This window comes from Hemiscyllium ocellatum, chromosome 5 (assembly GCF_020745735.1).
Source record: "Hemiscyllium ocellatum isolate sHemOce1 chromosome 5, sHemOce1.pat.X.cur, whole genome shotgun sequence".
Classification (NCBI taxonomy): Eukaryota; Metazoa; Chordata; class Chondrichthyes; order Orectolobiformes; family Hemiscylliidae; genus Hemiscyllium; species Hemiscyllium ocellatum.
The window spans coordinates 140,570,560-140,594,279 of NC_083405.1; the positions used below are offsets into that span (position 1 = coordinate 140,570,560).

Sequence of the window (23,720 nt, forward strand, 5' to 3'; positions counted from 1 at the left end):
GCACGCACGCGCACACGCACACACACACACACCCACACCCTCACACATCCAACCCCCCCACTCCCACATCGACACACACACCCACACCCACACCCACTCCCCCATACCCACACCCCCACCCACTCCCCCATACCCACACCCCCACACCCACCCACACCCTCAGCCACACACCTCCACACACCCACACACACACCCGCCCCCACACACTGACACCCACACAACCACACACGCCCCCACACAACCCCCACACACCCCCCACACACCCCTCCCACTCAGCCCCCCCCACTCACCCCCCCACTCACCCCCCCAACCACCCCCCCACAACCACCCCCCCCACAACCACCCCCCCCACAACCACACCCCCCCTCAACCACACCCCCCCACAACCACACACCCCCACCCCACCCCCACAACCCCATACTTCCACCCACACACACACACCCACCGCCCCAAACCCCCACACCCCCACACACACACTCACCCACACACAACAAACGCACCCACATACCCCCACACACACACCTCCAAACCCCCACACACAGCGACGCACACACCCACACCCTCTCGCCCCCGCTCTCGCCCCCACCCACACACCCACCCCCACACACACCCACCCCCCCACACACACACACCCACACCGACACACATACCCACACCCACTCCCCCATACCCACACACCCACATCCCAACACAACTCCACACACCCACATCTACCCCCTCACATCCCCACACACACCCACACCCCCACATACACACACACCCCCACATCCACACACCCACATCCACCCCCTCACATCCCCACACACACCCCCACACACCCCCACACACACCCCCCACCCCCCCCACACCCCCCCACAGCCACACCCACACCCATACCCACACACCCACAACCACATACACACGCACAACCACACACCCTCACCACCACAACCCCACACATCCACACACACACACCCACACCTGCACCCCCATACCCACGCCCCACACCCCCCCACCCCATACCCACACCTCCACACACACACACCCACAGCCCCAAACCCCCCACACCCACACTCACCCACACACACCGATGCCCATACCCCCACACACCATGACACACCCACCCACTCCCCCACCCCCACACACACACCCACACACACCCACACACACCCACACACATCCACACCTCCCCTCACCCACACCCACCACCCACATCCCCTACCCCCACACCTCCACACACCCACACCCCCACCACACCTTGACACCCACACACACCCACGCCCACACACCTATCCCCCCATACCCACACCCCCACACCTGCCCACCATACCCACATGCCCACACACAACGAAACGCCCCCACATCCCCACTCATACACCCACACACCGACACCCACACCCACGTACCCCCCACACACCCCTACAGACCCACCCACACCCACACCCCCTACACACAACCACACACACACACGCACACACGCACCCCCCACCCCCACACCCACATCTGCACCCCACAACTACACTCTCACACAACCCCACACACCCACAAACCCACACACTCACACCCCCACACACCCACACCCTATACCCACACCTCCACACACACACACACACACACACACTGCCCCAAACCCTCACACCTAAACCCACACACAGCCACACACAAACACAATAATCCACACCCACGCCCCCACACACACACACCCACCCACACACACACACACCCGCACCCCACCCCCACACACTCCCACACACTCCCATACACACACACCCACCCCCACACCCACATCCCCACACCTCCACACAGCCACTCCCACAGCCCCTAACCCCCACACCCACACCCCCACCACACCTTGGCACCCCCACACACCCCTCCCCACACACCCACACCCATCCCCACACACCCACACCCACACACCCACACACATTCCCAAACCCCACACCCACGACCACATATACACGCACAACCACGCACTCCTGCACCTCCACACACCCATACCCACACCCCCACACACCAACAACCACACACACGCACAACCACCCACCCCCACACACCCACCCACACACCCCCGCAAACCCCCACCCCCACACACACCGACACCCACACCCCCACACACCTACCCCTCCACCCACAGCCCCACACCCACACCCCCATCCCCACACCTCCACACAACCCACACCCACCGCCTCAAACCCCCTCACCCATACCCCCACACCCACACACCTACCCACCCATACCCACAAACCCACACAACCCCACACACCCACATGTCCACGCACAACAAAACACCCACACACACACCCCCACCTCCCCACCCCCGCACCACCACACACATCCACCCCCACATTCCCCTCCACACACACCCCCACACCGCCCCACCCACACACCTCCACACCCACACCCACACGCACACATCCCCACCCCCACCCCCACAACCCCACACATCCACACCCACACAACCCCACACTCCCACACCCACACCCGCACACCGTCAGGCCCACACGCCTACACCTCCACACAACCCACACACACCCACACACCTACCCCCCCACACCCACATCCGCATCCCCACACCCCCACACAACCCCACGCCCACGCACAATGAAACACCCCCACAGCCCCACCCACACACCCACACACACCGACACCCACACCCACAAACCCACCCACAACCCCGCACACTCACCCACACCCCCACACATCCTCAGTCCCAACCCACACACTCACCCACCCACAACCCACACACTCCCACACACCCACACCCCCACCCCCACACCCACACCTCCACACACATACACACCCACAGCCCCAAACCCCACACCCACACGTCCACCCCACACCCACAACCACACACACACACGCACAACCACACACCCTCACCCCCACACACCCTCACCCCCACACACACTCCCACACCCACACCCCCACACTCCCACATCCAAACCCCCACCCACACCCTCGCACCTCCACACAACCCACACACCCACACACCCATACCCACAACCACACATCCCCAGCCCCACTCCCACACACCGACACCCCCATACCCACAACTACACACACTCCCACTACCACACCACCACACACACACACCCCACCCCCCCACCCCCCACAACCCCCCACGCCCACACACCTACCCCCACACCCCCACATCCACACTCACACACCTACCCTCCCCACCCCCACATCCGCATCCCCACACCCCCACACAACCCCACGCCCACGCACAACGAAACGCCCCCACAGCCCCACCCACACACCCACACACACCGACACCCACACCCACAAACCCACCCACAACCCCGCACACTCACCCACACCCCCACACATCCTCAGTCCCACACCTCCACACAACCCACACACTCCCACACACCCACACCCCCACCCCCACACCCACATCTCCACAAACATACACACCCACATACACACCCACAGCCCCAAACCCCACACCCACACGTCCACCCCCACACCCACAACCACACACACACACACGCACAACCACACACCCTCACCCCCACACACCCTCACCCCCACACTCCCACACCCACACCCCCACCCACACCCTCGCACCTCCACACAACCCACACACCCACACACCCATACCCACAACCACACATCCCCAGCCCCACCCCCACACACCGACATCCCCATACCCACAACTACACACACTCCCATTACCACGCCACCACACACACACACCCCACCCCCCCACCCCCCACAACCCCCCACGCCCACACACCTACCCCCACATCCACACTCACACACCTACCCTCCCCACCCCCACATCCGCATCCCCACACCCGCACCACCATACCCACACCCCCACACAACCCCACACCCCCACACACCCACACGCCCACGCACAACGAAACGCCCCCACAGCCCCACCCACACACCCACACACACCGACACCCACATCCACACATCCCCACAAAGCCACCCACACACCCACCCACACACCCATACCCACCCCCACACACCCACACCCACCCCCACACACCCACACAAACCCACATCCCCATACCCCCACACAACCCCACACAACCCCACACAACCCCACAACCACGCACAACCACACCCACCCCCATCCACACACACACACACACACACGCCCTCACCCCCAGACACCCACCCACCCCCACCCCCACCCCCACCCCACCCCCACACCCCCATCCCCACACCTCCACACCCACACCCCCACAACTCCACACCCCCACACATCCATCCTCCCACACCCACACCCCCACACAACCCCACACACCCACCCCCACCCCCTCACATCCCCACACACACCCACACACACCCACACCTACCCACACACCCACCTCCACACCCCCACATCCCCACACATCCACAAACATCCCCCACACCCACCCCCACACTCCCACACACCCGCAGTCCCACACCTCCACACCTCCACACAACCCACACACTCCCACACCCACATCTCCACACACATACACACCCACATACACACCCACAGCCCCAAACCCCACACCCGCACCTCCACCCCCACACCCACGACCACACACACACACACACACACACACGCACAACCCCACACCCTCACCCCCACACACCCTCACCCCCACACACCCTCACCCCCACACACCCTCACCCACACCCACACTCCCACATCCAAACCTCCACCCACAACCTCACACCTCCACACAACCCACGCACCCACACACCCATACCCTCAACCACACATCCCCAGCCCCACCCCCACACACCGACACCCCCACACATCGACACCTACCCCCACAACCACACACACACTCCCACTACCACGCCACCCCACACACACACACACACACACACACACACACACCCTACCCCCCCACACACCCTACCCACACCCGCATCCCCATACGCACACCACCACACCCACCCACACCCACACCCGCATCCCCATACGCACACCCCTACACAAACCCACTCCCCCACACACCCACACCCACGCCCATATACCCACACACCCCCACCCCTCCCCACACACACACACACACACACTCACACCCACACCTGCACCCCCATAACTACACCCTCACACAACCCCACACACCCACAAACCCACACACTCACACCCCCACACAACCACACCCTATACCCACACCTCCACACACACACACAGCCCCAAACCCTCACACCCAAATCCCCACACAGCCACACACAAACACAATCAGCCACACCCACACACACCCACACGCCCACACGACGACACCCACGTCCCCACACATCCACCCACCCACCCACACACACACCCGCATCCCCACCCCCACACACTCCCCCAGACCCCCATACACACACCCACCCCACACCCACATCCCCACACCTCCACACACCCACAGCCCCTAACCCCACACCCACACACCCACCACACCTTGACACCCCCCCACACCCACCCCCACACACCCCTACACCCACACACACACCCCCACCCCCCCACACACCCCACCCACACACCCCCACCCCCACCCACACCCACACACCCCCACCCACACCCCCACATCTCCACACACAGTCTCAAACCCCACACCCACGACCACATACACACGCACAACCCCACACACCCCCACCCCCACCCCCACACACACCCCCCCACACTCCCACCCACACACCCGCACCAACATACCCACAACCCCACACACACACACACCCACACCCACACACCCCCACACCTCCACTCCCACACGCACGCACACACCCCCACCCCCATAACACCCCCACACCTACACATCCACCCCCCACAACCCCCCACGCCCACATACCTACCCCCACACCCCACATCCACACTCACACACCTACCCTCCCCACCCCCACATCTGCATCCCCACACCCACACCCGCACCCCCATACCCACACCCCCACACAACCCCACACCCCCACACACCCACACGCCCACGCACAACGAAACGCCCCCACAGCCCCACCCACACACCCACACACACCGACACCCACATCCACACATCCCCACAAACCCACCCACACCCACACACCCACCCACACACCCATACCCACCCCCACACACCCACACCCACCCCCACACACCCACACAAACCCACATCCCCATACCCCCACACAACCCCAAACAACCCCACAACCACGCACAACCACACCCCCACCCCCATCCACACACACACACACACACACGCGCGCCCGCACCCCCAGACACCCACCCACCCCCACCCCCCCCCCCACCCCCCACACCACACACCCACACCCACCCCTACCCACCCACACCCCCACAACTCCACACCCCCACACATCCATCCTCCCACACCCACACCCCCACACAACCCCACACACCCACCCCCACTCCCTTACATCCCCACACACACCCACACCTACCCACACACCCACCTCCACACCCCCACATCCCCACACATCCACAAACATCCCCCACACCCACCCCCACACTCCCACACACCCTCAGTCCCACACCTCCACACAACCCACACACTCCCACACCCACATCTCCACACACATACACACCCACATACACACCCACAGCCCCAAACCCCACACCCGCACCTCCACCCCCACACCCACGACCACACACACACACACACGCACAACCCCACACCCTCACCCCCACACACACTCACCCCCACACACCCTCACCCTCACCCCCACACACCCTCACCCACACCCACACTCCCACATCCAAACCCCCACCCACAACCTCACACCTCCACACAACCCACGCACCCACACACCCATACCCACAACCACACATCCCCAGCCCCACCCCCACACACCGACACCCCCACACATCGACACCTACCCCCACAACCACACACACACTCCCACTACCACGCCACCCCACACACACACACACACACACACACCCTACCCCCCCACACACCCTACCCACACCCGCATTCCCATACGCACACCACCACACCCACCCCCACACCCACCCACACCCACACCCGCATCCCCATACGCACACCCCTACACAAACCCACTCCCCCACACCCACGCCCATATACCCACACACCCCCACCCCTCCCCACACACACACACACACACCCACACCTGCACCCCCATAACTACACCCTCACACAACCCCACACACTCACACCCCCACACACCCACACCCTATACCCACACCTCCACACACACACAGCCCCAAACCCTCACACCCAAACCCACACACACCCACACACAAACACAATCATCCACACGCCCACACCCACACAACGACACCCCTGCACTCCCGCACCTCCACACACCCATACCCACACCCCCACACACCAACAACCACACACACGCACAACCACCCACCCCACACACCCACCCACACACCCCCGCACACCCCCACCCCCACACACATACACACACACACACCTGCACCCCCATAACTACACCCTCACACAACCCCACACACCCACAAACCCACACACTCACACCGACACACTCACACCCCCACACACCCACACCCTATACCCACACCTCCACACACACACACAGCCCCAAACCCTCACACCCAAACCCCCACACAGCCACACACAAACACAATCATCCACACCCACACACCCACACACACCCACACGCCCACACGACGACACCCACGTCCCCACACACCCACCCACCCACCCACACACACACACACACCCCCGCATCCCCACCACAACACACTCCCACACACCCCCATACACACACACACCCCCACACCCACATCCCCACACCTCCACACACCCACAGCCCCTAACCCCCACACCCACACCCCCACCACACCTTGACACCCACCCACACCCACCCCCACACACCCCTACACCCACACACACACCCCACCCCCCCCACACACCCCCACCCACACCCACACACCCCCACCCACACCCCCACATCTCCACACACACAGTCTCAAACCCCACACCCACGACCACATACACACGCACAACCCCACACACCCCCACCCCCACACACACACCCCACACTCCCACCCACACACCCGCACCAACATACCCACAACCCCACACACACACACACCCACACACCCCCACACCACCACACCTCCACTCCCACACGCACGCACACACCCCCACAACCCCCCCACACCTACACATCCACCCCCACAACCCCCCACGCCCACACACCTACCCCCACATCCACACTCACACACCTACCCTCCCCACCCCCACATCCGCATCCCCACACCCACACCCGCACCCCCATACCCACACCCCCACACAACCCCACACCCCCACACGCCCACGCACAACGAAACGCCCCCACAGCCCCACCCACACACCCACACACACCGACACCCACACCCACACATCCCCACAAACCCACCCACACACCCACACCCACCCCCACACACCCACACCCACCCCCACACACCCACACAAACCCACATCCCCATACCCCCACACAACCCCACACAACCCCACAACCACGCACAACCACACCCCCCACCCCCATCCACACACACACACATGCCCGCACCCCCAGACACCCACCCACCCCACCCCCCCACCCCCACACACACCCCCATCCCCACACCTCCACACCCACACCCCCACAACTCCACACCCTCACACATCCATCCTCCCACACTCACACCCCCACACAACCCCACACACCCACCCCCACCCCCTCACATCCCCACACACACCCGCACACACCCACACCTACCCACACACCCACCTCCACACCCCCACATCCCCACACACCCACACACATTCCCCACACCCACCCCCACACCCAACCCCACACCCAACCCCACACCCACCCCCACACTCCCACACACCCTCAGTCCCACACCTCCACACCTCCACACAACCCACACACTCCCACACCCACATCTCCACACACATACACACCCACATACACACCCACAGCCCCAAACCCCACACCCGCACCTCCACCCCCACACCCACAACCACACACACACACACACACGCACAACCCCACACCCTCACTCCCACACACCCTCACCCCCACACACCCTCACCCTCACCCCCACACACCCTCACCCACACCCACACTCCCACATCCAAACCCCCACCCACAACCTCACACCTCCACACACCCATACCCACAACCACACATCCCCAGCCACACCCCCACACACCGACACCCCCACACATCGACACCTACCCCCACAACCACACACACACTCCCACTACCACGCCACCCCACACACACACACACACACACACACACACACACACATACACACACACACACACACACACACCCTACCCCCCCACACACCCTACCCACACCCGCATCCCCATACGCACACCACCACACCCACCCCCACACCCACCCACACCCGCATCCCCATACGCACACCCCTACACAAACCCACTCCCCCACACCCCCACACCTACGCCCATATACCCACACACCCCCACCCCTCCCCACACACACACACACACACACACACACACACACACACACCTGCACCCCCATAACTACACCCTCACACAACCCCACACACTCACACCCCCACACACCCACACCCTGTACCCACACCTCCACACACACACACAGCCCCAAACCCTCACACCCAAACCCACACACACCCACACACAAACACAATCATCCACACGCCCACACCCACACAACGACACCCACGCCCCCACACACCCACCCACCCACACACACACACCCGCATCCCCACTCCCACACACACCACCACACCCACACCCACATCCCCACACCTCCACACACCCACACCCACAGCCCCTAACCCCCACACCCACACCCCCACCACACCTTGACACCCCCACACACCCACCCACACCCATCCCCACACACCCACACCCACCCCTACACACACACACCCCCACACACACCCCCACACACACACCCACACACACCCCCCCACACACACACCCCCACACACACACACCCGCACAGACACCCCCACACACACTCCCACCCCCTCCCCCACACCCTCCCCCACACCCTCCCACACACACTCCCACACACACTCCCACACACACTCCCACACACCCTCAGTCCCACACCTCCATACCTCCACACAACCCACACACTCCCACACCCACATCTCCACACACATACACACCCACATACACACCCATATACACACCCACAGCCCCAAACCCCACACCCGCACCTCCACCCCCACACCCACAACCACACACACACACACACACAACCCCACACACCCTCACCCCACACACCCTCACCCCCACACACCCTCACCCACACCCACACTCCCACATCCAAACCCCCACCCACACCCTCACACCTCCACACAACCCACGCACCCACACACCCATACCCACAACCATACATCCCCAGCCCCACCCCCACACACCGACACCCCCACACATCGACACCTACCCCCACAACCACACACACTCCCACTACCACACCACACACACACACACACACACCCTACCCACACACACACCCTACCCACACACACACCCACACCCACACACACACCCACACCCACATCCCCATACGCACACCCCCACACCCACCACCACACCCACCCCCACCCACACCCGCATCCCCTTACGCACACCCCTACACAAACCCACTCCCCCACACCCCCACACAACCCCACCCCTCCCCACACACACACCTACACCTGCACCCCCATAACTACACCCTCACACAACCCCACACACTCACACCCCCACACACCCACACCCTATACCCACACCTCCACACACACACACAGCCCCAAACCCTCACACCCAAACCCACACACAGCCATACACAAATACAATCATCCACACCCCCACACCCACACCCACACAACGACACCCACGCCCCCACACACCCACCCACCCACACACACACACCCGCATCCCCACCCCCACACACTCCCACACACCCCCATACACACACACCCCCACCCCCACACCCACATCCCCACACCTCCACACAGCCACTCCCACAGCCCCTAACCCCCACACCCACACCCCCACCACACCTTGACACCCCCACACACCCACCCACACCCACCCCCACACACCCACACCCACACCCACACACCCACACCCACCCCTACACCCACACACCCCCACACACACCCCCACACACACACCCCCACACACACACCCCCACACACCCCCACACCTGCACCCCCATAACCACACCCACACCCCCACATCTCCACACACACACAGTCCCAAACCCCACACCCACGACCACATACACACGCACAACCCCACACACCCCCACCCACACACCTGCACCAACATACCCACAACCCCACACACACACCCACACTCCCACAACCCCACACACACACCCACACATCGACCCCCACACCCACACCCACCCAAATCCCCACACCCACACCCGTTCCCCCATACCCACACAACCCCCCACACAACCCCCCACACAACCCCCACACAACCCCCCACACAACCCCACCCACACACCCCCCCACACCTGCACCCCCATAACCACACCCCCACACACCCACATCCCCATGCATCCACACCCCCCCACCCTATACCCACACCTCCACACACACACACAGCCCCAAACCCCCACACACCCACACACAAACACAATCACCCACACCCATACCCCCCACACCCACACGACACCCCACCCACCCACACACACAAACACCCCCACCCCCACCCCCACACACCCATATACCCACACACCTCCACACCCCCACACCACCCCCCCCACACACACACACACACCCATACCTGCACCCCCATATACCATATACCCACACACCTACACACCCCCACCCACAACCCCACACCCCCACACATCCACACCCCCACACACACCCAAATCCCCACACCCGCTTCCCCATACCCAGACCCCCACACAACCCCACACACCCACCCACCTCCACACACCCACCCTCACACCCCACACCCCCCACACCCCCATACATCCACACACACCCACACACCCACCCACCTCCACACACCCACCCTCACACCCCGCACCCCCCACAGCCCCATACATCCACACACACACACCCCCCCCACTCATCCACACACAAACACACACACCCACATACCCCCACACCCACATACACCCACATGCCCACACACACACACACACACACACACCCACACCTGCACCCCCATAACCACACCTCCACACAACCCCACACACCCACAAACCCACACACTCACATCCCCACACACCCACACCCCCCCACCCTATACCCACACCTCCACACACACACAGCCCCAAACCCCCACACCCAAACCCACAAGCACCCACACACAAACACAATCACCCCCACACCCACACACCCACACACACCCACACGACACCCCACCCACCCACACACAAACACACACACCCCCACCCCCACACACTCACGCACAACGAAACACCCCCACACACCCCCGCGCACCCACACCCGCACCAACATACCCACAACCCCACACCCATACACACACACCCACACCTACACACCCCACCCATAACCCCACACCACCACACATCCAGCCCCCACCCATAACCCCACACCACCACACATCCAGCCCCCCCCCACACCCACATCCACACACACTCAAATCCCCACACCCGCTTCCCCATACCCACACCCCCACACAACCCCACACACCCACCCACTTCCACACACCCACCCTCACACCCCGCACCCCCCACACCCCCATACATCCACACACCCACACCCACTCATCCACACCCACACACCCACATACCCCCACACCCAAATACCCCCAAATGCGCCCACACACACACGCCCACACACCCACACCTGCTCCCCCATAACCACACCCCCACACAACCCCACACACCCACAAACCCACACACTCACATCCCTACACACCCACACACCCCCACCCTATACCCACACCTCCACACACACACACACAGCCCCAAACCCCCACACCCAAACCCACATGCACCCACACACAAACACAATCACGCACACCCACAAACCCCCACACACCCACACGACACCCCACCCACACACACACCCACACCCCCACGCACTCCCACACACCCACCCCCACACACCCGCACCCACAGCCCCAAACCCCCACACCCACACCCCCACCACACCTCGACACCCACACACACCCACACCCCCACACACGTACCCCTCCACCCACACCCCCACCCACACCCCCACAACCCCATACCTCCACACCCCCACAGATCCACCCCCCCACCCACACACACCCAAATCCCCACACCCGCACCCGCTCCCCCATACCCACACCCCCACACAACCCCACACACCCACACCCACACCCACGCACAACCATACACACACCCCCCCACCCCCACCCACACCCACACCCACATCGACTCCCCCACACAACCCACACCCTCACGCTCACACCTCCATACAACCCACACACCCCCACACAACCCACACCCCAACCCCCACAACCACACACACGAAAAACCACACACCCTCACACCTACACTCACACCCCCACACACCCCTACACCCACACCCTCACACATCCACACAACCCACACAACCCCACTCACCCACACCCATACCCACACACACACACACACACCCCCATACCCACACCCACAACCACACACACACAAGCACAACCACACACCCCCACCCCCACACACCCACACGCACACCCCCCAGACACCCACAAATCCCCATCCCCACCCACACCCCCGCATACACACCCGCACCCCCATTCCCATACCCCCACACATCCTCACACCCCACACATCCTCACACCCCACACACCGCCACACACACTCCCACCCCCACACCCACAACACCACACATCCACATCCACACGCACACCCACCCTCATCCCCACACACCCACAACCACACACCCACGCACACCCTCACACCCCCATCCTCACACCTCCATCCCCACAACGCCACACCGCCACACTCCCACACACCCACACCTGCACCCCCTATACCCACACCCCCGCAGCCTCTCACCCCCGCAGCCTCTCACCCCACACACACCCCCACACCTGCACCCCCACCCACATCCACTCCCCACCCCCGCATCCCGTACCCCCCCACAGCCCCCCACACCCCCACACCCACAACCCCACACCCCCACACCACCACACATCCACCCCCCCAAATCCCCACATCCGCACCTGCTCCACCATACCCACACGCCCGCACAATCCCACACACCCACACCCACGCACAACCCCACACACGCACGCACAACCACACACCCCCACCCCCCCCACACACACCCCCACCCTCACAGCCCCATCCCCACACTGCCACACACCTACACCTGCACCCCATACCCACACCCCCACCCCCACGCACCCTCACACCCACACCCTCACACCCACACCCACACCTGCACCCCCATACCCACACCCCCGCACCCCCGCACATCCACACACACGCACACACCCACCCCACACACATCCACCCCACACACACCCACCCCACACACCCCCACCTCACACACCCACACACACCCGCACCTGCACCCCCATAACCACACCCCCACACAACCCCACACGCCCACAAACCCACACACTCTCATCCCCACACACCCCTACCCTATACCCACACCTCCACGCACACACACAGCCCCAAACCCCCACACCCAAACCCATACACACACACACACAAACACAATCACCCACACACACCGACACCCACGCCCACACCCATACCCCCACACACCCACGCACACCCCCCCGCAGACCCACACCCGCACCAACATACCCACAACCCCACACACACACACCCACACACCCCCACCCACACACCCACACACCCCACCCACAACCCCACACACACACACCCACACCACCACACATCCACCCCCCCACACCCACACCCACACCCACACCCACACACACACCCAAATCCCCACACCCGCACCCGCTCCCCCATACCCACACCCCCACACAACCCCACACACCCACACCCCCGCACAACCACACACACACCCCCGCACCCCTACACCCACACCCCCACAACCCCATACCTCCACACCCCCACACATCCACCCCCCCCACCCACACACACCCAAATCCCCACACCCGCACCCGCTCCCCCATACCCACGCCCCCACACAACCCCACACACCCACACCCACGCACAACCATACACACCCCCCCCACCCCCACTCACACCCACACCCACATCGACTCCCCCACACAACCCACACCCTCACGCTCACACCTCCATACAACCCACACACCCCCACACAACCCACACCCCCACGCCCCCACATCCACCGCCCCAAACCCCCATCACACCTCGACACACACACACACTGACACCCACACCTGCCCCCCTCATACCTACACTACCACACAACCTCAGACATCCCCACGCACCCGCACACCCCCATACCCACAATCCCACCTACAACCCCACACACACCCACCCCCACACACACAACCACACCCCCACTCACCCCCACACACACCCACCCCCACACACCCACACACCCACACCCCACACACCCACACACCCACACTCACACCCTCTCACCTCCACACACCCACAGCCCCAAACCGCCACACCCCCATCCCCTCACCCACACCCACACACCCCACCCCCCCACACGCACACGCCCCCGCACACGCCCCCCGCCCACCCCCACACCCCCACACTGATACCCACACACATTCACACCCACACCCCAACACAGCCACCCACACACCCCCACACCTACAGCTCTAAACCCCCCCACACACCCACACACCCCCAGCCCCACCCCCACACCTCCCCACACTCACAGCCGAGCACCCACGCACCCACAACCGCACACCCGCATACCCACACCCCACACCCCACACCCACACACACCCACACCTGCACCCCCATACAACCCCACACAGCCCCATACAACTCCACACAACCCCCCACACACCTACACAAACACGCCCGCATACCCACACCCCCCCACTCCCCCACACACACCGACACCCACAACCACACACCCCCACACACCCATTCACCCACCCACACATCCCCTCACCCACAATCACACCCTCACCCCCACACCCTCACCCCCACCTTCACAGAGTGAAGCTCCCTCTACACTGTCCCCCCAGTTACAGAGTGAAGCTCCCTCTACACTGTCCCCCCAGCTACAGAGTGAAGCTCTCTCTACACTGTCTCCCAGTAACAGCGTGAAGCTCCCTCTACACTGTCCCTCCAGGAACACAGTGAAGCTCCCTCTACACTGTCCCCCCAGTAACCGCATGAAGCTCCCTCTACACTGTCTCCCAGTAACAGAGTGAAGCTACCTCTACACTGTCCCCTGGTTAGGAGCGTGAAGCTCCCACTACACTGTTCTCCCAGCAACAGAGTGAAGCTCCCTCTACACTGTTCTCCCAGTAACAGAGTGAAGCTCCCTCTACACTGTTCCCCCAGCAACAGAGTGAAGCTCCCTCTACACTGTTCCCCCAGTAACAGAGTGAAGCTCCCTCTACACTGTTCTCCCAGTAACAGAGTGAAGCTCCCTCTACACTGTTCTCCCAGTAACAGACTGAAGCTCCCTCTACACTGTTCTCCCAGTAACAGCGTGAAGCTCCCTCCAAACTGTCCCTCCAGGAACACAGTGAAGCTCCCTCTACACTGTCTCCCAGTAACAGCGTGAAGCTCCCTCTACACTGTCTCTCAGTAACAGAGTGAAGCTCCCTCTACACTGTCCCCCGGGTAGGAGCGTAAAGCTTCCTCTACACTGTCTCCCAGTAACAGAGTGAAGTTCCCTCTATACTGTCCCCACCGTAACAGAGTGAAGCTCTCTCTACACTGTCCCCCAGTAACAGCGTGAAGCTCCCTCTACACTGTCCCCCCAGTAAGAGTGAGGATCCCTCTACACTGTCCCCCCAGTAACAGAGTAAAGCTCCCTCTACACTATCCACCATCAAACACTCCCAAGACATGGACAGCACGGGGTTAGATACAGAGTAAAGCTCAGATTGCTCTCGACTGCATGTTACACTGGGGGCTGTTGGTTGAACATGGTTCTGTACCATGTGGTTCAAGAGGTTCCAGGCATTCCGAGAACACACCCAGTGTCCAATTCCAAACCCCAATCCCCAATCCCAATCCTCTACCCGCAATTCCAATCCCAATCCCAGTCCTAATCCTCAAACCCAAACCTAATCCCTAAAACCTAATCACACTGCTCAATCCCCAGCGCCCAGACCCCAGTTCCAAGTTCCCAGTGCCCAGTGCTCCCACCCCGGGCCCAGTGCCCAGTGCTCTCTCCCCAGTGCCCAATGCTCTCTCCCCAGTGCCCAATGCTCTCTCCCCAGTACTCAGTGCCCAGTGCTCCCCACCCCGGGCCCAGTGCCCAGTGCTCTCTCCCCAGGACTCAGTGCCCAGTACTCCCCACCCAGTGCCCAGTTCCAGGCTGCAGGAATAGTGATCAGGAACAGTGTCTCACCTTATGATGGTTTTCACCGTGGCTGTGAGTGGTGGCTTTGCTCAGAGATTTAAATCAGAGCAACCGGGGGAGGGGGTCAGTGTGCCAACTGTCACATGATGCTGATGGTGGCTGTCTATTGACCAACGGTCTGATCTGATTGGTCAATCTTAGGTAATAGTCATTGATGCAATCCCCTCCGAAAGAAAGAAGGGGGGAAATGTGCAACATGTGAATGGCTGTTAGACAGGATGGGAAAGCAGGAATGTTCCGTGGGAGAGGGGTGGGGTGTGTTGTGGGAGAGGCAGAGACGGAGAGGGAGAGAGAGGGAGGGAGAGGGAAGAGAAAGAGAGGGAGATAGGGAGGGGCACCTGCTGGTTTAGCCTGAGGGGGAAGTCAGGTTGGGGGGAGAGATTGTGAAGGGGGTCCTTTGTGGTAACGTCAGCCATTGCAGGAATTGAAGCCTCACTGTTGGCGTTACAGAGCAGCTGGGGAATGGTCAGGTCAGCAAGAAGGTCAATGACCTTCCTCAATAACCACCAAATAACTGGGCAAAGACCAAGTTAATGAGATCCTCTCCTTTCTCCAGCTCTTTTTATCTGGGCTGGAGATTGCTGTCAATTAGCATGGTGCGTACTGTTTAATCACACCAGGACGTGGGTGTCACTGGCTGGTTATTGCCCATCCCCAATTACCTAGAGGGCAGTTAAGAGTCACCTGCTTTACTGTGGGTCTGGAGTCACATGTAGGCCAGACCAGGTAAGGATGGCAGATTCCCTTCCCTGAGGGATACAGTGATCTTTTACATCAATCTGCAGGGGTCACCTCGAGAGTAGCCTCTCATTGAAGCCACGTCCCCAGCGCATTAACCCAGGGCTCTGTATTACCAGTGACAGTATAATGGTGTCCCACTCTGTCTCCATACATCACCACTGACTGAAGTGACCAAGGGCAGACCCTCACTGGGCAATATTTGGGAAATAACCACAACTGTGTGAAGAGATCACCAAAAGTATGCCTTTGAGCAGGTGCGTCTGTTCTCCCGTGTTCAATAATGACGTTCTTTCCCATTCCATTTTCCACTGAGTTTTATCTTCCATATTTTATATTTTATACAGTAATGATCTGAGCGGTATATTGAGCTCTGATCTTGTCTGCGATTGGGGATAGGCAAGAAATATTGGCCAGGGATCCCTACAGTTGTCAGGAATTCAATAAAGTGTTAAAGTTGCTGGAATGCAAGCGAGGGTTTTAGATATTTTACAAATCCCTACAGGGTGGAGGCATGTCATTCGGCCTATCTAGTCCATACCAACTCTCTGAGCAGCACCCCACACTATCCCTGTAACCCTGCATTCCCCATGGCTAACCCACCCAGCCTGCACATCCCTGAACATGACGGGCAATCTAGCATGGCCAATCCACCCAAACCTGAACAGTTTTTGGATTGTGGGGGGAAACTGGAGCAAACCCACACAGACATGAGCAGAGAGTCGCCTGAGGGTGGGGCTGACCCCCAGTCCTTTGTGCTGTGAGGCACCGATGCTAAGCTTGGAGCCAAAGTACCTGCCGAAGTTTCACTTTGATGTCTCAGACACTTTTAAAGAACATAGTACAGCGCAGTACAGGCCCTTCGGCCCTCAATGTTGTGCCGGCCTTTTATCCTCCTTTAAGATTGGGCTAACCTACATACTCTTCATTGTACTATCATCCATGTGCCTAACCAAGAGTTGTTTAAAATGTCCCTAATGTCTCTGACTCTACTCCCACTGCTGGCAGTGCATTCCACATACCCACCAGTCCCTGTGTGAAGGACCTACCACCAACATCTCCCCAAAACCTTCCTCCAATCACCTTAAAGCTAAGCCTCTTCACGATGGCCATGAGCACCCTGGGAAAATGTATCTAGCTATCTCCTCTATCTCTGCCTCTCATCATCTTGCACACCTCTATCAAGGCCCCTCACATCCTTCTTCAATCCAATGACGAAAGCCCTCGCTCCCTCAACTTTTCCCCATAAGACACACCCTCCAGTCCAGGCAGCATCCTGGTAAACCTCCTCTGCACCCTCTCTAAAGCTTCCAAAAGATTGGTGGAGTAGCAGAAAGCATAGGAGACTTTCAGAGAATACAGGAGGATATAGATAGACTTCGGGTAAAAAATGAGGTCTGCAGATGCTGGAGATCAGAGCTGAAAATGTGTTGCTGGTTAAAGCACAGCAGGTTAGGCAGCATCCAAGGAACATGAAATTCGCGTTTCCCAGGGTGAATCGCGTTTCAATTCAGGAATGATGAAGGGCTTATGCCCGAAACGTCGAATTTCCTGTTCCTTGGATGCTGCCTAACCTGCTGTGCTTTAACCAGCAACACATTTTCAGATATAGATAGACTGGAGAGTTGGGCAGAGAAGTGGCAGATGGAGTTTGATCCAGGCAAATGTGAGGTGATGTATTTTGGGAAGTCTAATTCTAGAGCAAACTATACAGTAAATGGAAGAGCCTTGGGAAAAGTTGATGAGCAGAGAGACCTGGGAGTGCAAGTCCATTGTACCCTGAAGGTTGCTGCACAGTTGGATAGAGTGGTCAAGAAGGCATATAGTATGCTTGCCTTCATTGGACGGGGTATTGAGTATAAGAGCTGGCAGGTCATGTTAAAATTGTACAAGACATTGGTTCGGCCGCAGTTAGAATACTGTGTACAGTTCTGGTCACTACATTACCAAAAGGATGTGGACGCTTTGGAGAGGGTGTAGAGAAGGTTTACGAGAATGTTGCCTGGTAGGGAAGGTGCTAGTTGTGAAGAGAGGTTGAGTAGGTTAGGATTGTTTTCATTAGAAAAGAGATTGAGGGGGGATCTGATTGAGGTTTACAAAATCATGAAGGGTATAGACAGGGTGGATAGAGACCAGCTTTTTCCCAGGGTGAAGGATTCAATCACGCTTTCAAGGTGAAGAGGTGAAAAGTTTAAGGGGGATACACGCGGTAAGTACCTCACACAGAGGGTGGTGGGTGTCTGGAACACGTTGCCAGCAGCGGTGGTAGAGGCAGGCATGGGGAGATTCATTTAAGATGCGTCAGGACAGATGCCTGAGTCGGTGGGGAGCAGAGGGATACAGATGCTTAGGAATTGACTGACAGGTTTAGACAGGGGACTTGGATCAGCTCAGGCTTGGCGGGCCGAAGGGCTAGCTCCTGGGCTGTACATTTTCTTTGTTCTTTGTTCTATCCTTCCTATAATGAGGCAACCAGAACTGAACACAATATTGCAAGTGTGATCTAACCAGGGTTCCTTAGAGCTGCAGCTCTTAAACTCACTCCCCCTGCTAATGAAAGTCAACACACCATACACCTTCTTAACAACTTGGATGGTAACTTTGAGGGATCTATGGACATGGACGCCAAGATCCCTCTGTTTCTCCACACTGCCAAGAATCCTGCCTCTAACCCTCCAATCTGCATTCAATTTTGAATCACTTCACCCTTTTCCAGGTTGAACTCCATCTGCGACTTCTCAGCCCAGCTCTGTATCCTGTCTATGTCACGCTGCAGCCTACAACAGCCCTCCACACTATCCACCAGTTTCCCAACCTTCATGTCATCGACAAACCTACTAACCCACCCTTCCACTTCCTCATCCAAGTCATTTATAAAATCACAAAGAACAGAGGTCCCAGAACCGATCCCTGTGGAACACCACTGGTCACCGAGCTCCAGGCAGAATACTTTCCATCTACCACCACCCTCTGTCTTCTATGGGCCAGCCAATTCTGTATCCAGACAGCCGGGTTTCCTTGTATCCCAAGCCTCCTTACTTTGTGAATGAGCCTACCATGGGGAACCTTATCAAACACCTTGCTAAAATCCACGTACACCATATCCACTGCTCTACCTTCAACAGTGTGTTTTGTCACATCCTCAAAGAATTCAGTAAGGTTTGTGAGGCATGACCTGCCCTTCACAGAGCCATGCTGACTATCTCTAATCAAACAATGGTTTTCCAAGTAATCATAAATCTTGTCTCAGAATCCTCTCCAATACTTTCCCCACCATAGACTTAAGTCTGACTGGTCTGTAATTCCCAGGATTATCCCTATTCCCTTTCTTGAACAGGGGAATAATATTTGCCACCCTCCAATCATCTGGCACTACCTAAGTGGACAGTGAGGATGCAAGATCATCGCCAAAGGCGCAGCAATCTCTTCCCTCACTTACTGTAGAAACCTTGGGTATATCCCGTCTGGTCCAGTGGATTTATCTCTCCTTACGTTTTTCAAAATGTTCAGCGCATCCTCCTTCTTAACATTAACCTGTTCTAGCAAGGTCGTCTGTTTCATGCTGTCATCAGAAACATTAAGGTCCTTCTCAGTAGTGAATACTGAAGCAAAGTTTTCATTCAGGACCTCCCCTACTTCCTCCAACCCAGGCACAAGTTCCCTCCACTATCCCTGATGGGCCCTATCCTCACTCTAGCCATTCTCTTGTTCCTCACATTAGTGAAGGACACCTTTCGGTTTTCCTTAATCCTAACCGCTAAAGCTTCTCAGTCTCTTCTTCAGTTCCTTCCTGATTACCTTGTAACCCTTCCTGACTACCTTGTAACCCTGTCTGATCCTGGCCTCCTCAACCTTAAGTAAGCTTCCTTCTTCCTCTTGACTAGATGTTCCACATCCCTTGTCACCCAAGGTTCCTTCACCCAACAATCCCTTCCCTGCCTCAGTGGAACAAACTTGTCCAGCACTTTGTAGCAAGTGCTCCCCAAACAACCTCCCAATTTCTGTTGTGTATTTCCCTGAGAATATTTGTTCCCAATTTATGCTCCACAGTTCCTGCCTAGTAGTATTGCAATTCCCCCTCCCCCAATTAAATATTTTCCCATACCGTCTACTCTTATCCCTCTCCATGAGTATAGTAAAGGTCAGGGGGTTGTGGTCACTATCACCGAAATGCTCTCTCACTGAGAGATCTGACACCTGGCCTAGTTTGTTGCTAAGCACCGAATCCAATCTGGCCTCCCCTCTAGTCGGCCTGTCTACAGATTGCACCAGGAATCGTTCCTGACAAAAACTGCTCCATCCAAACTATTTGAACCTACTCCTGAGAGTTTGGAAGGTTAATTTTCAGGTGGCCTTTTAACAATAGTTCACAATGAAGCAATAGAGCTTAGTAATTAAAACTAAAGGAAAATATGGTGGATGCTGGAAATCAGAAACAGAAATTGCTGGAGAAACTCAGTAGGTCTGGCAGTCTCAGTGGAGAGAGAAGAGTTATGTTTCAAATCCAGGATCTTCCTCAGACATAGAAGGAGTTGGAAACGGGTTTTTTATGTTGATGACAGAAGGCGGGGGGGGGGGGGGGGGGGGGGGGTTAAATGGAACAGAGCAAAAGGCAGAGGCAGTGAAATGAGGGCCAAAGGAATGATTGAGGTGTTAAACGAGTGAAAAGGACCCAATGGGCCCACTCTGCAGAGAGCAAAGTCAACAAGATACAAACAAGGTATGGAAAGGAATGGTGGGGGAGGTAAGAAAAATGGGGGCAGACGTCATGCTCTGAAGCTGTGCAAATCCCTGACTGTTGTATCTCCGAGGTGGTGGGTGGGGTGTTCCTCAAAGTGACCCGATGTGTTATTGGAACATTGCAGCAGGTCCAGGGCAGAAATGTTCATGTGACAGCAAGATGGTTTACTGAGATGGAACGTGACTGGGAGCTGAGGGTCATTCCTGCAGACAGACAGACAGACAGAGGTGTGTTGCAAAGTACTCATTCAGTCTGTGGTGTAACAGAGAGCACGTTGTGAGCAGTTCATACAGTAGACTGATGGGAGACAGAAAGAAATACGAATGAAATACTGCTACCCCGAGAAGGTGTGTTTGGGAACTTGGACCGTGAGGAGAGAGAAGGTGAAAGAACAGGTTTTATACCTTCAGTAATGGCAGGGGAAGGTGGGGGAGTGAGGAAGTGTTAGGGATGATGGATGAGCAGGTGGGGGAGTCAGAGGGAATGATCCCTGTGGAATGCTGACAGTGAAGGGGAGGGGAAAGTAATGTTTGGTGATGGTATCCTGTTGGAGGTGGCAGAATTGGTGGAGGATGGTCCTGGGGCTGTGGAGACTTGTGGAGGTGGAATGTGAGGACAAGGGGTGGGCAGCACGGTGGCACAGTGGTTAGCACTGCTGCCTCACAGCGCCAGAGACACGGGTTCAATTCCTGCCTCAGGCGACTGACTGTGTGGAGTTTGCACGTTCTCCCCGTGTCTGCGTGGGTTTCCTCCGGGTGCTCTGGTTTCCTCCCACAGTCCAAAGATGTGTGGGTCAGGTGAATTGGCCATACTAAATTGCCCGTAGTGTTAGGTAAGGGGTAAAATGTAGGGGTATGGGTGGGTTGCGCTTTGGCGGGTCGGTGTGGACTTGTTGGGCCGAAGGGCCTGTTTCCACACTGT

The 23,720-nt window shown here is 58.8% G+C and overlaps 1 protein-coding gene across 1 annotated transcript in view; it reads right to left on the reverse strand.

Moving 5' to 3' along the window:
• The window catches only part of LOC132816189 (protein rapunzel-like), a 28,523-nt gene extending 11,176 nt beyond the window's left edge, over positions 1-17,347 (reverse strand). Inside the window, exon 1 of the mRNA XM_060825685.1 lies at positions 17,309-17,347. The gene's annotated coding sequence lies outside the window, so the exon portion shown is untranslated. The remainder of the gene's footprint in view (positions 1-17,308) is intronic.
• Positions 17,348-23,720: the final 6,373 nt, after the last annotated feature.